The sequence below is a fragment of the Rattus norvegicus genome, chromosome 10 (genome assembly GCF_036323735.1).
Source record: "Rattus norvegicus strain BN/NHsdMcwi chromosome 10, GRCr8, whole genome shotgun sequence".
NCBI classification, from domain to species: domain Eukaryota; kingdom Metazoa; phylum Chordata; class Mammalia; order Rodentia; family Muridae; genus Rattus; species Rattus norvegicus.
Genome location: NC_086028.1, coordinates 37,401,464 through 37,416,421, shown reverse-complemented (window position 1 = coordinate 37,416,421; position 14,958 = coordinate 37,401,464). Strand labels below are relative to the sequence as shown.

General features: G+C 47.5%; 1 protein-coding gene and 1 long non-coding RNA gene across 3 annotated transcripts in view; one reads left to right on the top strand and one right to left on the bottom strand.

Moving 5' to 3' along the window:
- The window catches only part of Fstl4 (follistatin-like 4), a 433,118-nt gene extending 428,984 nt beyond the window's left edge, over positions 1–4,134 (bottom strand). For both annotated transcript variants that reach the window (NM_001414342.1, NM_001107000.3), the window contains 1 exon segment: positions 3,909–4,134. The gene's annotated coding sequence lies outside the window, so the exon portion shown is untranslated.
- A 1,229-nt stretch (positions 4,135–5,363) lies between these two features.
- LOC120095321 (uncharacterized) lies at positions 5,364–14,060 on the top strand. The gene is made up of 2 exons (XR_005490809.2): positions 5,364–6,007; positions 12,443–14,060. It is a non-coding gene; the product is annotated as an uncharacterized LOC120095321 (long non-coding RNA).
- The last annotated feature ends 898 nt before the right edge of the window (positions 14,061–14,958 follow it).

Genomic DNA, 14,958 nt, shown 5'->3' with positions numbered 1-14,958 from the left:
CAGATTTGCATTCTCGTCCAGATCCTGTTTGTACTTGTCAGTATTGCAGCCTCTCTGTGCAAACCACAGGACTTGCACTGTAAGAGAGGCTTGCGTCTGTGCTCTCTTTCTGCGCTTAAAATTGTAGACTTATGACAAGTTACCATGATGCAACATTCCAAATGCCAAGTTGCTTTTTTGAAGGAAGTTGAAAAGCCATGACTAAAAATGTGATTTATTAGGGAAAGCCTAAACCTAGTATGAATTTATGAGAGGGGAGGGAAAAAGGTCTTCCCTAACCCAGAGACCACAAACTAACTTGTAAACTGTGCAGGATCAGTGGCCAGAGTCTTACACAGGTGATGCGCTTAAGGTAAGTCTTGTCTATTCCTGTAACCAAACCTTTCAGGATGGGCGGGAATGCTAGCCACTGGGGACGCTGCTCATCAGCTCTCTTTCTCTCTTGACCCCTTTTCCGGAACACAGGAACATTACCAGGCCAGTCGCTATGGATTAGTCACACACAAATGGCTTAGAAATCACAGAGATGACTTGGTAGAGCCTCAGAGAGAGCAATCAGGTCTGGGACCCTGGAGGCACCTGCATTGAATCAGACTATATTTTACACCAGGCACTGTTGACAGTCAACGAAGAGTAATCACATGGGGAGGCCCTGAGCCCTGCCATCCTCTTCTGTGTATCTGCCTCATGTTGGGGACAGGGCGACCATACCAAGCTCAACCTGAAACCAGTGGGTACGTCATAATTTCTGCTGAAAGGTTTAGACTCCAGTTTTGATTTGTGTCTTAGGAAAAAGAAAGGGCAGTCAAATGCCCCCCAAATAGCCCCTAAAATACAAATCTGGAGAAGATAAGCTTGTATCAAGCTAACTGCAGCACAATGTAACTAAGTGGAATTGCATTTTCTACAGTTTTCATTACGTGTGTGTGTGTGTGTGTGTGTGTAAAAGTGAGACAACGGCTAGCAGAAGTCTGCTCTCTCCTTCTACATGGATATCTTGTGCTCAAACTCAAGCCTGACAGCATGTGCTCTCACCCCGTGAGCCATCTCACCAGCCCTAAGTTGAATTTTCTATTAATTATGAACTCTATAGGTTTCCCAACAATTGGTGAATTGGATATCTAGATTATTCCATGAGAAATGTGTAAATTGATGGCATTCATCTTGGAACTGAAGTTTTACACATTCTCCTATGGCTTCCAATCACCCTCAACTGTCCAACCCTCAGATAACGCCTCCTAAATATGTCCTTTAAACTGTGGCTTTCCCATTTGACGTTCCATGTTATGCAATAAGAGGCAAGACATTTCAAGAGAGATGCTCTCTTGAAATACCTAATTTCATCATGTTTGGAAAAAAACAGTAATTACACATCAGCAAGAAGGAGGGACCTGGAGAGAAAAGAGACCTCCAGACACTTAGGGCAGGTTTGGGAAATCTTAACCATTCAATACCAGCCCCCAGAACAGACTATTAAGTCAAACAGACGATCGCCACATGAGGTCACAGGAAATAAATAGGTCCTCCAAGTCCTTAAAGGAAGGAAAAGGGGGCTGGAGAGGTAGCTCAGTGGTTAAGAACATGAACTGCTCTTCCAGAGGTCCTGAGTTCAAATCCCAGCAACCACATGGTGGCTCACAACCACCTGAAATGGGATCTGATGTCCTCCTCTGGTGTGTTTGAAGACAACAACAGTGTACTTATATATAATAAATAAAATCTTTTTTAAAAAAGAAGGAAAAGCATGGTAAGTGACCAAGTCCCTCTCTCCTTCAGGCACCTGCTGGGCATAGCCTGGGGAATCAAAGTCCTAACATTGCCCAGTTCAGCAAGTCAGTCCCTCTCTGGGAATGGGAGTTTAGGGGAAGAGTCTTTCTGCAATTAACAAAACTTGGTGACCTCAAATTCTAAGAGGAAAAATAAAAGCCCCTGGAACAACATAATTAGAAGTGTTAATATATCATATCCAATGGACCCTTTCCTTGGATGACCTTTGGCTCCAGCTAAAGTCTTTCTTGGAAGAGGGAGGTGTTGCATCCCATGATGGGAAGAAGAAAGCCAGCATTCAGCCGATGGTGACAGAATGGTGACCTGGACCTGAAGTCTCTTCTCACACGCCTGAAACAGGAAGTAGCTGGGTTTTGCAAGGCATAGGGGTTCAAGAGTTTGCTGGAGAGGTGCTGGGACTATGGTATCACACAAGTCCTAGTCACTCCCCACCTATTTGCTTTCCACATCAACATCCACACCAGAGCCTATCCTCAGAGTCAGAGGGATTGGAACAGACACTGGCCAGTACCAGGGATGAGAACAGATTGTTAAAATTCTCCCTTGTGTCACCAGTGGCTAGTGGGTAGGAATATAACTTGGGGGCTTTCTGGAAAAGTCCTAACGTCTTCTTCACCCCCCCCCCTTTTCGTCCCTAGAAAATGTCGAGGGATGTTATTGTGTACGTTTTTGGCTGACAATTACCCCATTTCTGCCTAAGGCAAATAACGGGGGTTGGGGGTGGATTTGGTACCTCGCGGGTGGGAGTATCTAGTACAATTCTTGGAGGCCCAGCTTGCAACAGATTTACTAAGACAACAGACTAAAGCTACTGGCGCTGCTTTTCACTCAGGGAAACCTCGATGGAAGCGACACCTAGAGGGGAGCGGAGGGAGGGGAGGCTACCGATGCACTATTCATCAGTGTCAAAAGACGGTTATCTGGAGGGAAGTCCTCTGGCCAGTGCAAGGTGGACCAGCTCTGGGAGAAAATGAAGACCTGCGGGGCCCAGGGGGGGGGGGTTGGGGGGAGCAAATCCTAGGGAACTCTGAGCAGACCAAAGCACGGCGGCATGGATACTCGTCAAGTTCGGGGCATCAGGAGCTCTATTGACTGCTGCCAGTTTCTTGCCTTGCAAGAGTTTCAGGACAGGAAGTCCTCAGGTGGCAGGCATGCGGAAAGCCAAGTGGGACATGGCTTTGTCAGCTGCACAGAGTGCTCAAAGCCTCCTGCTGCAGTGGTACCCAAACTCCAGGCGACATGCGCCCCAAGAGCAGCGCTCTGCCTCCGTTTCCTAGGTCCCTTCTGAAACTTGGAAATGGTCTCTCTTCCTTCGGTGGGGCAAAGAGGGGCCGAAGTCACTCAGCACAATCGCTCTTAGCACCGATCCCCCAACCTAAATGTCCTCAGGACAAACTGCTCCCTAGAGACTTCCCAGTGGGTTACAGCAGCTGCCTACTGGCAACTGTGGCCTCGCAGGATGAAAGCCACAGGGTTCCCGGAGCAGGGTTCTGCCCAGATGCCCTCTTCTCGAGCTCCCTACCTGAGGGCCGTGGGATAATGGGGGCCAGGAGAAGCGCAGCTTATCTTTTGGCTGCGACAAGGGACACAAGTTTCCCCGCAAAGCGGAGGGGGGAAAGGTGCAGAGAATGCCCGCCCCGCACTCTAGATCCCAGCCAAGGGCACGGGTCTGAGCCAGGGTCTGTCGCTTAGGTTTGGCTGAGACCATCCGGGGGTTCAGCACCCAAGAGCGGCACCTGCAGGGTCTCGGTGCGGATCGCGAGCTTCGGGCTCAACCAGAGCAGTTCTGCGTGGCGCCCCGCGCGCCCATAAGGATCGCTCCGTTCCCCACCGCTGATCCCCGAGTGTCAAACCCCATGTACCCCAGCTTTAACCCCCAATCCTAGCGCATCCAGGGTGGCCCTGCCGAGCTCTGGCCCTGTGGTCCCGTGCCCGTGACCAGGCGCGCAAACTTGGCTCTCCAGGCGTGGGCAGTGAGGATCAGCGAACGCCCGCACCGGGCCCTGCGGCGAGCTGCGGAGCTGCGGGCGTCGGGACCCCGGCGGCGAGCAGCCGGACGAGCTGGCGGTGGTGGCACGACTCAGACACCCGCATCTGCTCCTGAGCTGCGACCCGCTTACCTAAGGCGGCCGGAGCCGAGGGAAAGACCAGGTAGCCGGACTCGGGTGGAAGGGAGGGAGCGCCCCGTGGCGGCGACAGAGGCGGCGACCGGGACCCCGCGTCCTCGGCTGGGTCGTCTCCGGCTGTCGGCTGGTCCCCCGGCGTGCTAGAGACAGTCCAAGCTCCAGCTCTCTGAACCTCCGCCGCCCGCCGCTATGCCACCGCTGCCGCGGCTGCCCTATTTCTGCCGCCGGGACCGGAGCCCGTGACGTCACCCTCCGGGCCCCGCCTGCCCAATCGCCGCCACCTGTGTTCGCCGCCTGCCCGCTTGCGGGTCAGACCCGCGGCAGGTGTAGAGCAGCCCTGCGCGCACGCAGAGCGCGAGGATTCCCGTGCCCTGAACCACCTGGGTCGGACAGCTCTCTTTCCCCTGTCTCCCAGGAAGCTCAGCAGGTGACAACCCCCTGCCTCTGTTTTCCTACTCACCCCTCCTCTCCTCTAAGCTCTTTTCCGGGCCAGCCTCCCCCAAGGTTGTGCTTTGCTCAAAGCTCAGGATTGTTCTCAATCAGCAGCCATTTCTCATGAAGCCTTACCGGGTCGGTACACTGCATCAAGAGAGATGTCCCTGGAGCAAAATTCTGAGGACACTCCTCCCTGCATTGAGAACCAACTACCTGTGAAAGAGCAAAGTTTTCTTTACTCCCAACTATAGACGCTTACAAGATTCACAGGTGACATTTGCCAAGCCTGACTTGTCTGAACCGGGAAAGTGTCTTGTTCCTAAAACAAGACATTTTCCTCTCCTGGGCCTAAGACCTTAGCTTGGCTTCTGGCTTTTCCAACTCTCTCTCTCTCTCTCTCTCTCTCTCTCTCTCTCTCTCTCTCTCTCTCTGTCTCACACACACACACACACACACACACACACACACACACACACACAAGCTTTCACAAGCTTTTCATAGATGCTCAGCTAAGTTGCAAACACCTTTGTCACTTTCGATCTAATCCCACATCTGCCCAGGTCCTGCTGTTCTGGTGTTCAGCTTTCTGTCCTGCCCCTCCAAGCCTTTGTCATCTCTCCCCAATTGCAGGAGTGCGAAACGGGGGCTTTTCCGAAGATAAGGTTAGTTAAATAGAAAAGTACGGAAACACTAAAGGGTTGATAGTGTCTGCCCTTCCATTGGGCCCCTTGAGTGCAAACCTCTGGGCCCGTTCCAGGAGATACTGCAGTGAGTGGGCCGACATAGCCTTTCTTGCTCAGGTTGTCAGTCTAAGATCTAGCCCTCCTTCTACCACTGTCCAGAGAGTGGTGCTACTAAGACTCAGGCTATAATTGCTTCTCAGCTGCAAAAAACAGAGGTGACTTCCAAGTTGTAGTCGGCTGTGACTTTGTCTGTAAGCACCAAGATTTGTACTCAGATATAAAGAGGCAGCTGTGTTCTCTGTGCCCTCGGGCTGTGGCCGGAATGATGCTCTTTCTGCCGATGCCTTCCATGAATGAATCCCCAAGGCTGGCTGGAGGCTGGATTCTCTGAATAAATCTGGAATCCAGGAGGTGAGACGAAATTTCCATCTTGAGAAAGAGAAAAGGAGTGCCCCTAACAGGTGGCAGGGAGCACAGAAGTGATGTCCCACCCCCACCCACCCCTAACCTCGAACTTGCATACCTGATCTACAGATGAGACTAAACCACAAAGCTCTCCAAGTTGAGGTGGAGAGAAAGGCAGATCCCTCTTTTCTAAGCACCAAGTCGCTGAGGCAGCCCAGTGGCCATAGTGCAGGATTCCAGGCAGGAGAGTGATGTTTTGGTTTTTGTTTTTTTAATAACTAGAGGTCACATATAAGTCAAGGCCTGCAGACCTACCAAGACCAGAAATACCGATGTTTAATGTTCTGAACAATGTTGGGTTTCTTCATGCTTCCCAAGGAAGGAGAAGGTGAACGAAAATGCTGTAAAACAGATGTTCGGATTACTCCCCAAGAGCTGATGCTGACCTCCACGGTGAGCCATTGTGACCACTGAGCGGAAAAACCTGAATGGGATCACAAGTCACCTTGGAATAAGAGAAGGTGAAGTGGCAAGGTTGGAGGCGAACAAGCCTCCGAGAGGCAGCCTCAGGTACCACACTCTTCCAATTGCTTTGTGCTCTCCTCCTCTGGTGTAATCCTTTGTTTTACTAGCATGCCCCAGGTTGGGAGGAAGCTATGTTTCCCACTGATGCTTGCATGTTTGTGTCAGGACTTGCGAGCACACTGCTTCTCCTGCTTCTCCTTAGCTAACTAGGATTCTTGGGGAAGTTTTGTTGCTTTGTTTTTTTAAGGTAAATTTTGAATTTTGTACAGTTCAGTACATTTGGGGTGGAAGGGCTCTGAGCACGAATTGTATTAGTGCACTAGCTGTATACTAATTGAATTAGTATACAGATTCAGAAACACAAAAGGAAGTGATTAATACACTTCTACTCTATGAGGTCTAGAAGTTTAGACATCCCTTGTTTTGTTACATTTTGAGACAGGTTCTCACTATGTAGCCCAGACTAACAGAGACTTTTTTTTTCTTTTTTACTTTACCAGTGTTATTTTTTTTTTAAAGATTTAATTATGCATATGTGGGGGCCTGTACATGTATTGCAAGTGCCCAAGGAGGCCAGAAGAGGGCATCAGGTCGCCTGGGAACTGGAGTTACAGGTGGTTGTGAGCCACCAGACATAGCCGCTAGGAATCAAACTCTGCAAGAAAGGTGCTGGTTCTTAAACACCGAGCCATCTCTGCAACTACAGCTTTTATGACTTTTAAGTCTCTTTCCCACTGCTCCTTACCAAACCCACAAACCTACAATGAGAAGTTGAGCTGGATACGTTACCTTTAGTTTCTTTCAGATTATAGGGGAGACGGGGGCATTTCCCATTTGCCCCGGACCAATCACAGAGTGGCTATGGGTAAAGTAACCAGGCTGGAAAGCCAGATGACAAAGCAGGAAAACAGGAGCCACCTCCTTCCTTGTCTTCCAATTAATATTCTGTAACCTTTTGACAACCATGTCCTTTTTCTACTCTGCCACTTTGAGAGTTCAGCTTTTTCTTCCCTCACATCAAAGCTGTGGGTGGATGAAATGAAAGGCAGACATACGAAATGAACTTTCCTTTTTATTTTTAAATTTATTTTCATGTATACGATTGTTTTGTCAGCGTGCGCACTCACACACACACACACACACACACACACACACACACACACACACACACGCAGTGCCCATGGAGGCCTGAAGAGGGTTTTATTCTTGGAATTGGAGTTACAGATGGTTGTGAGCCACCACGTGGTTGTCGGGATTTGAACCCTGATCCTCTGGAAGAGTAGTCAGTGCTCTTAACCACTGAGCCAACTCTCTAGCTCTAGAAGAGCGTTCCAAGACCACTTTCTATGCCCGTGCCTTTATCACAGTAGTTATAAGGTCTCCAACTCAGGACACATGGCTCACTGAGGTGCCTGTTTAACTTATCAAAAATGACACCAGCTAGCAGGCCCCCAGCAAGTACCTGTCACAGCGTCATCCTGGCTGACATGCCCTGCCCCCTTCCCTCAACCTCTCCAGCCTCTGAGCATCGCCTCCCTTCCCCCAGCTACCCTTCCCTATATAACCCAGCCATTTTGGTTATGTGGCCTCTTGGCCACTTGGCTCCTAGTTCCTTTCCCTTCCTCTCTTGTTCCCATTGCACCCCCCACCCCCCTCCTACACCCCTCCTTCATGGTCTGGTTCAGCCCGAGCCCTTCCAGATGCCTCTGGCTGTTTTCTCCTTCATATCTACAATAAATGTCCCTCTCCACTGTACCTGGGAGCAGTCACACCCTCATTTTTCCATTTCCTAGTCTTTACAGACATTGATGTGGAATCAAATCACTTTTCGTTGAAAAGATCCCTGATGTCAAAGCCTCCCAAGTCCATGTTAACACTCACTGATTCCTTAAAACAATAATCATTCATGGAATCCTGCAGAGGCAGAGGATGTGAGCAAGGAATAATAAATCCAAATGAAAATTTCACTCACAAATGTGTGTGGTGTGTGTGAGTGTGCATGTTGGTGTGTGAATGTATATATGTGGTATGAGTGTGTGTGTTAGTGTGTGTGAGTGTGTATGTGGTGGGGATATTGTAAATGTGTGTGGTGTGTGTGAGTGTGTGTGAGTGTGTATATATATGGTATGTGTATGTGTGTATGAGTATATATGTATATGGTATGCATGTGTGGTGTGTGTGAGTGTGTATGTGTGTGTTTGAGTGTATATGTATATGGTATTTGTGTGAGTGTATGTATGGTGTGTATGTATGGTGTGTATGAGTGTGTGTGGTGTGTGAGTGTGTATGTATATGGTACGTGTGAGTGTGTGAGTGTGTGTGTGTGAGTGTGTATGTGTGTGTTTGAGTGTATATGTATATGGTATTTGTGTGAGTGTATGTATGGTGTGTATGTATGGTGTGTATGAGTGTGTGTGGTGTGTGAGTGTGTATGTATATGGTACGTGTGAGTGTGTGAGTGTGTGTGTGTGAGTGTGTCTGTGTGTGTTTGGTGTATATGTATATGGTATTTGTGTGAGTGTATGTATGGTGTGTATGTATGGTGTGTATGAGTGTGTGTGGTGCGTGAGTGTGTATGTATATGGTACGTGTGAGTGTGTGAGTGTGTGTGTGTATGTGTGTGTGCTCACACACAGTACAGAAGTTCCCTGTTGAGTGTCTTGTCATTTTTCACCTTAGTTTTTGAGATAGGACCTCTCACAGAATGCGGAACTTGTCACTTCCATTATACTGAGTAAACATCAAATCCCCAGGATCCACCTGTCTCTGGCTCCCAGTGCTGGGTAACAGTTCCATGCTTCCGTGCTTTGCTTTTCTGTTGGTGCTGGGGTTAAAACTCAGTTGCCATGCTTGTGCAGGAGGCATTTGCCCACTGAGCCATCTCTCCCACCCCAGGCATCTGCTTTAAGTAAGCTAGAGCGGCAGGAAGGTAAAGAGGAGACTCGGCCTGGAGATAACTGTGATTAAGGACATTGCAAGGCTAATGAAGAATCCATTGGGTAAAGGGGGATTTCAATTCAGAAGTTAGGATGAATGAAAAGACATAATGGTGGAAAGGGCATTGTGGGAACTAAAACATGGAGGGAGATGAACAGGGGCATCTTGGGTACTAAAACATGGAGGGAGACGGAAAAGGAAACCCTTCTCCGTGACTCTGCTCCAGAGACAAAAGCCCCATCAACTCCCAGGAGAGAGATCATGGCACAAGGAACCCAAGAAAGGCTCTAGTGGTCAGAGGAAACTGAGCTTATTACTCTTAGAATTCAGAGCATATCGTATTTTAAAATCAGAACGAACACTCAGACTTCCATGCAACTAAGTATCACAGCCTACTGAGGTCAGGAGAGGGAGGACAGAAGAGCCTACAAGTAAGCAAAAGCCAACTGCCTTTGTAAAAATGGAAATATGGACTCAAACATTTGCCACCAACATCGTTCTCCTCAATCAAGCGTCAGCACCTACTAGCTGTCCCTTGTGCCTTCTTAGGGGGGGAGCCGAGAAAGTCCTGCCTTCGCAGGGGCTTAGAGCAGAAAGCTGAGTAGCTAGGGAGGGCGAGAGCACATCTGGCGGCAGCGCATTTAGACGGAGGCCCAGAACAGGGATGAGGACTTGATATCAACTGGACCAGAGTGGCTCAGCCATGGACCGGGCTGGAAAGGCGGAAGATAGAGATCTCGGCAAGGGCCTGAGGATCACACAGTCTTGAGTTCTGTCACAGGAGGCAGTGGATGTTTTTGAACAAGAAAATGGCACGATTTATGGTATATCTTTAAAGGCTGGTCCAGCTACGGTATAGATAAGAAAAGAGCAGATGATAGAAGACAAGGGAAAAGGCCAGATATTAGCTGTTAAGAGAGACGAAGTCCTGTCTACTACCATTACCACTATTACCATCACATTAGCATACAATAGATATTAAAATGAGCATCATGATTATGCTTAGGTTCCAGCCCTGAACCTAAACCCTAACTATAACCCTAAACCCCAAACCTAAGCCCAACCGTCAAATCCCAACACTTTCTCTGGCCCCCTACCCTACCCAAACACTATGTCTAATTCTAATCTTATGCTAACTCTAAATACTAACCCTGACTCTATCCATACACCTCATCCTCACTCACCCTAACTTTTGACTTTAACTCTCACCCTAAACACTAACTTTAATGATAACACCTATTCCTAACCAACACCACTGACTGGCTAGAAAATGGCCAAGCTAGATCTGACGTGGTCCCTTGTGGTCACTACAGCCATCCTGCATCTGGTACAAACTACAGCCAACACATGTCTCTGAATCCAACTCCTTCAAATAGGTCTGTGGAAAGCCCATTTCTTTTGTCCTCCTCAACACAAACCCTTGTCATGAAATGGAACCCACTCATGTAATCCTGTAATCTAAAATTTAAAGAAGGTTTTGAGCTGAGTCGCTGTGCAAAGACAATCACAAGTCACGTATGGTCAGGCAAGGCTGATGTGTGTGCACGTGCTTGTCGCTGACTTGAGATTCTTCCTTCTAGTCTTTTCCTGCCTGTAGCATATCACTCCCGTTCAGATGCTCACTGTCGGCACCATCCAAAACACTCATGGTGATGAGTCAATCAACTTGGGGGTGGGAGGGGCAGCATTAGCCAAGTACAGCAGAGAACCCTTGGGGGGCAGGGGTAAAGAGAAGGCCAGAAAGATGCGATGCTTCTCTTCTTGATACCCTCATTAGTCACGAGGGTCTTGTTTACTCATGGCCACCACCCTGTGTTCCTGAGAACAGGTATGCTGAGCTATGGAGGGAGAATGGACGAGGAAGGAAAGAGTGAGAATCTAGGCCTTGAGGAGGCCACTGATCTAACTGACTTGGAAGCTTGGGACCTAGGTTTCTCATGGTTCCTAAATCAGTCGAACCAGGGGTTTCTCACTGCAAGTTATAGGAAAACATATCAATATGTCGGTGCCTGCGCCGCCAGTGTGCGAATATCGGGCGTAGGTCTGCGGGATTGAAAGAAAACACGTACACAGGTCACCAGTCTTCAGCGAGTGCCACCAAGGCTTTACTGAGATCTCCTTATATACCCGAGGCAAAAGCTGTGGAAAAACAACAAAGCAGGTGAAAAATCCCCAACCAGAAAAACAGGAAAAGTCTGTGTGGTGAAAGTTCTGGCCCAATCAGGGGCACAAACAACTTCTTAACAACAACAAGCAGGAAGGCTCGGTGGGGAGGAAGGGTGCCATTGAAAATCCCAGCCCCAAATCAGGGGCTAAGAGCAGCTCCCAAGGGTGTAAACAACTTCTTGCTATAGCAGGCTAAAAGGCTCATCGAGGGGGGAGGGAAACACCAAGGTAGGGCCCAACATCAATATACGTAAAAGCTAGTATAAACTAAAATCACTTGATTGACGAAGTGCAGTATGGGAGGCATTCCTACTTTGCACATGGGAGTGTGCCCTACACATTATTTGACAAGGCCACCCTGCGGGGCAAAGGGCTAAGGTTTCAGATGTCAACGCAGCATTCAGATTATGGCAATTTCCTGTTACACGGATTCCACAACCAACCAGGACCCTCTAGTTCCTAACTGCACCAGAGAAGACAGTGGGTGACAGCAAGTGACTCGACAAGATGTTTAAAGCTGACAAATGCGTGCGTACACATCAGCCTTGCCTGGCCATATGTGACTTGCAAATGTCTTTTGCTACAACCCTGCTCAAAACCATTTTTAAACAATCCTGCCATTTTGGCGTAGTATGCACCCAGAAGACGGATCTGTTGTTTTTCAACTAAATCTCTCGGGGTATTACATAAACTATTGTGTCCTAAAGTTTGCTTTAGTGAAATCAGGAATAATAGCCAGAAGACTAATGCCACAGTCACATCGTGGTTCTGTAGTCTTCCATAACAGAGAGATGATGACTTTTGCTAAATTCCATGAAGAAAGTGTAGCTTGCTGACAGACACACTGAGAGGTGATACTGTGGCAAAGGGAAAGATGAAACACTGACACAACGTTAATCATGGGCAAAGAGATCTTCCGAAAACTGATGTCTAAAATTCTGGGACTGGGGCTGACATACAGCTCAGTTGGTAACATGCTTGCACATCAAATACAAAGCCTTCGTCCGTCCCCTGCACCACATAAACCCAGCAGATACTCAGGAGGAACGGCTCAGGACATCAGACGATCAAGGTCATCCGCAAACACATATCAAGTTCAACGCCAGTCTGGGATGTAAAGTAAAGCCGGCTTCAAAGTAAAATAAATTAAAATCAAAATTTCCACATTTGTACGCCTAAAATACTACTGTTTTATTTTTATAATTTCTATGTTTAATTTATAAATGACAGGAAGGGAAGGATTCCGGGCCACCATTTACAAGTACTCTGCAAATGTCACATTGTAGGTGTGGATAAAGGCTTTATTCTCAGATGCAAATCCAAATTAGATGTAATTGTCACCCTATTTTCTTTCTTTCTTCCCTTTTTTTTTTTTAGCACTGTTTTTGAAGTACCAAAGGCACCGTGAGGCCCCATATGAGGATTCTTATCAGATGAACGCAGTTCACAGATTGGCAACGGTAATTCTGAGCAGCGTTGTGGGCCTGCTGTCTCTCCACCCTTAATTATCTCGTATTTCATCGTTGAGTTCCTTATGTTTCTCATCTTTAAGCACAGTCTATTATGGGCACAAATCAAACATCTATGACTAAGAAGAAAAGCAATTTAGCATCCCTAACCATCTCAAACAGCTCATGTTTTTCAGCCAAAAAGACAACCTGAGCCAAAGGACGCCTGTGCATCCTCACCTGACCTCACTGACGCTCCCTGGGGGCCCTACCACACTCCCACAGGCCAACAGCCTCTTACTGCACATGGAATAAACCTTACATGATTGCTAGTTGATTCTTTAGAAAAAAAAATTTTTTTTAATTTTTAAATCACATGTGCACCTGTGTATGTGGTTATGTGCATGAGCTCAGGTGCCTGTAGAGACCAGAAAAGGACATGAGATCCCCTGGAACTGGAGTTACAGGGAGTTGTGAGCCATTCAGTGTGGATACTAGGAACTGAACTCAGGTCCTCTGCAAGAGCTAAGGGTACTCTGCACCTCCAGGCCCTCTTTCAAGTCCCTACTTAACAGTATGTGTGTGGTCTGTGTGTATGCAAATGTGCTCACACTTGGGGGGCCAGAGGTGGGTGTTAAATGTCTTCCTCCATGGCAGCAGTCCTCAACCTGTGGCTCATGACCTCTCTGAGGGTCTAATGACCCTTTCACAGGTATTACCTAAAACCCTGGGGAAACATGAATAGTTACAATTTATAACAGTAACAAAATTGCAGTTATAAAGTAGCAACGAAGCATGCTCCCTGTGTTTACCAGAGCCTGAGGAATTGTATTAAAGGGTCCCAGCACTAGGAAGGTTGAGAACTGCTCCTCTTTGGCTCCCTACCTTATTATTTTGAGACAGGATCTCTCACTGAGCCTGATCTTCCCCATCCGGGCTAGCCTGCCTGGCCAGTGAGCCCCCAGCACCCGCCTGCCTCTGCATCCCCACACTGGTAGCAGACAGATGACCACAGCAGACTTTTGCAGGGATTGGAGATCTGAGCTCAGGATTTCCTGCTTATGCTGCAGCCACCTTATCAACCTCTCCAGCCTTCACGGTTTCAAGCAATGACACAAATGTGTCCTGTGTGTACCTCACCCCATCGTATCATCTACTAGCATTTTGTAAAGCCATGTGCAACATCTCAGCCACGATTCTGACCTTGACAAGAGCTTTTCCATCTTAAGAATTTCTCATGTGGACACACCCACCCCCTTTTTCTCTGTTCTTTCCATCCCCAAACTCTAGAAATAAGTCATCTCCTTATTTCTATTATTTTCTCATCTGGAGACTGATATAAAAAATTGCAATACACAACTTTGGAAGTGGGCTTTACTCTGCCTGGTGTTAAGCACCCAGGCTCATGTAAGGGGTCCGATGTGTCAACAGTTGGTTGCTTTGTATCACAAAGTAGCATCTCCTGTTGCAGATGTTCCACAGTGGTTTAACCACCTAGGTTGTTTCTACATTGGGGCTGTTAGGAATAAAGTTGCTATAAACACTGCTATGTGAATATAAGTTTTCATTTTTTTCTGGGACAAATGCCCACAAATGCAACTGCTACTTAGTACAATAATTTCATGTTTAATTTTTAAAAGACTAATTCTAAATAAAAGCGTTCCCAAAAAAGAGAAAGGGAGCGAACTGGCTAAACTACCTTTCAGGATGGCTGCAGTATTTTCATTAGCACCAGCCAAGCATGACCATTTCCATGTCTTTGCAGATTTACCCACATTTTATAACCATGATTCATCAGTCATGATAGGTACATAGTGATAGTCCATTGTAGCCTAAATTTGTGTTTATTTAATGGCTAATGGGGATGACATCATTTTTTAAATCTGTGTATGTTATTGTGTGTGAGAGAGAGAGGGAGGGAGGGAGACAGTGGGGGGAGAGAGAAAGAGAGAGGATGAGGAGGCAGAGGAGGAAGAGGAGGAGGAGAAGAAGAGGAAGAGGAAGAGGAAGAAGAAGATGAAGATGAAGATGAAGAAGAAAAGCAAGAAGAAATAGTAGAAGAAGTAGTGGTGGTGGTGGTGGTGGTGGTGGTGGTGGTGGTGGTGGTGGTGGTGGTGGTGGTGGTGGTGGTGGTGGTAGTAGTAGTCACACTTGTGCCAGGGCCCTGAAGGACAATCTTAGGTATGTGTCCTTGTCCTCCTGCTTATTTGAGACAAGGTCTCTTGCTCCCTGCCCTTCACATCAAGCTGGCCAAGACTTCCCAGGGATCCTCCTGTCTCTCCCTGCAACTCACCTTAGGAACACTAAGATTATTAGAGACACACTTGTTACATGGTTTCTAAGAATGTGAACTAAGTCCTTACCCTTGAGCAGCAAGCATGTTACCCACTAAGCCATCTCCATAGCCCCAACCTTCTATTATATTAACTGTATACTGTTTCCTTT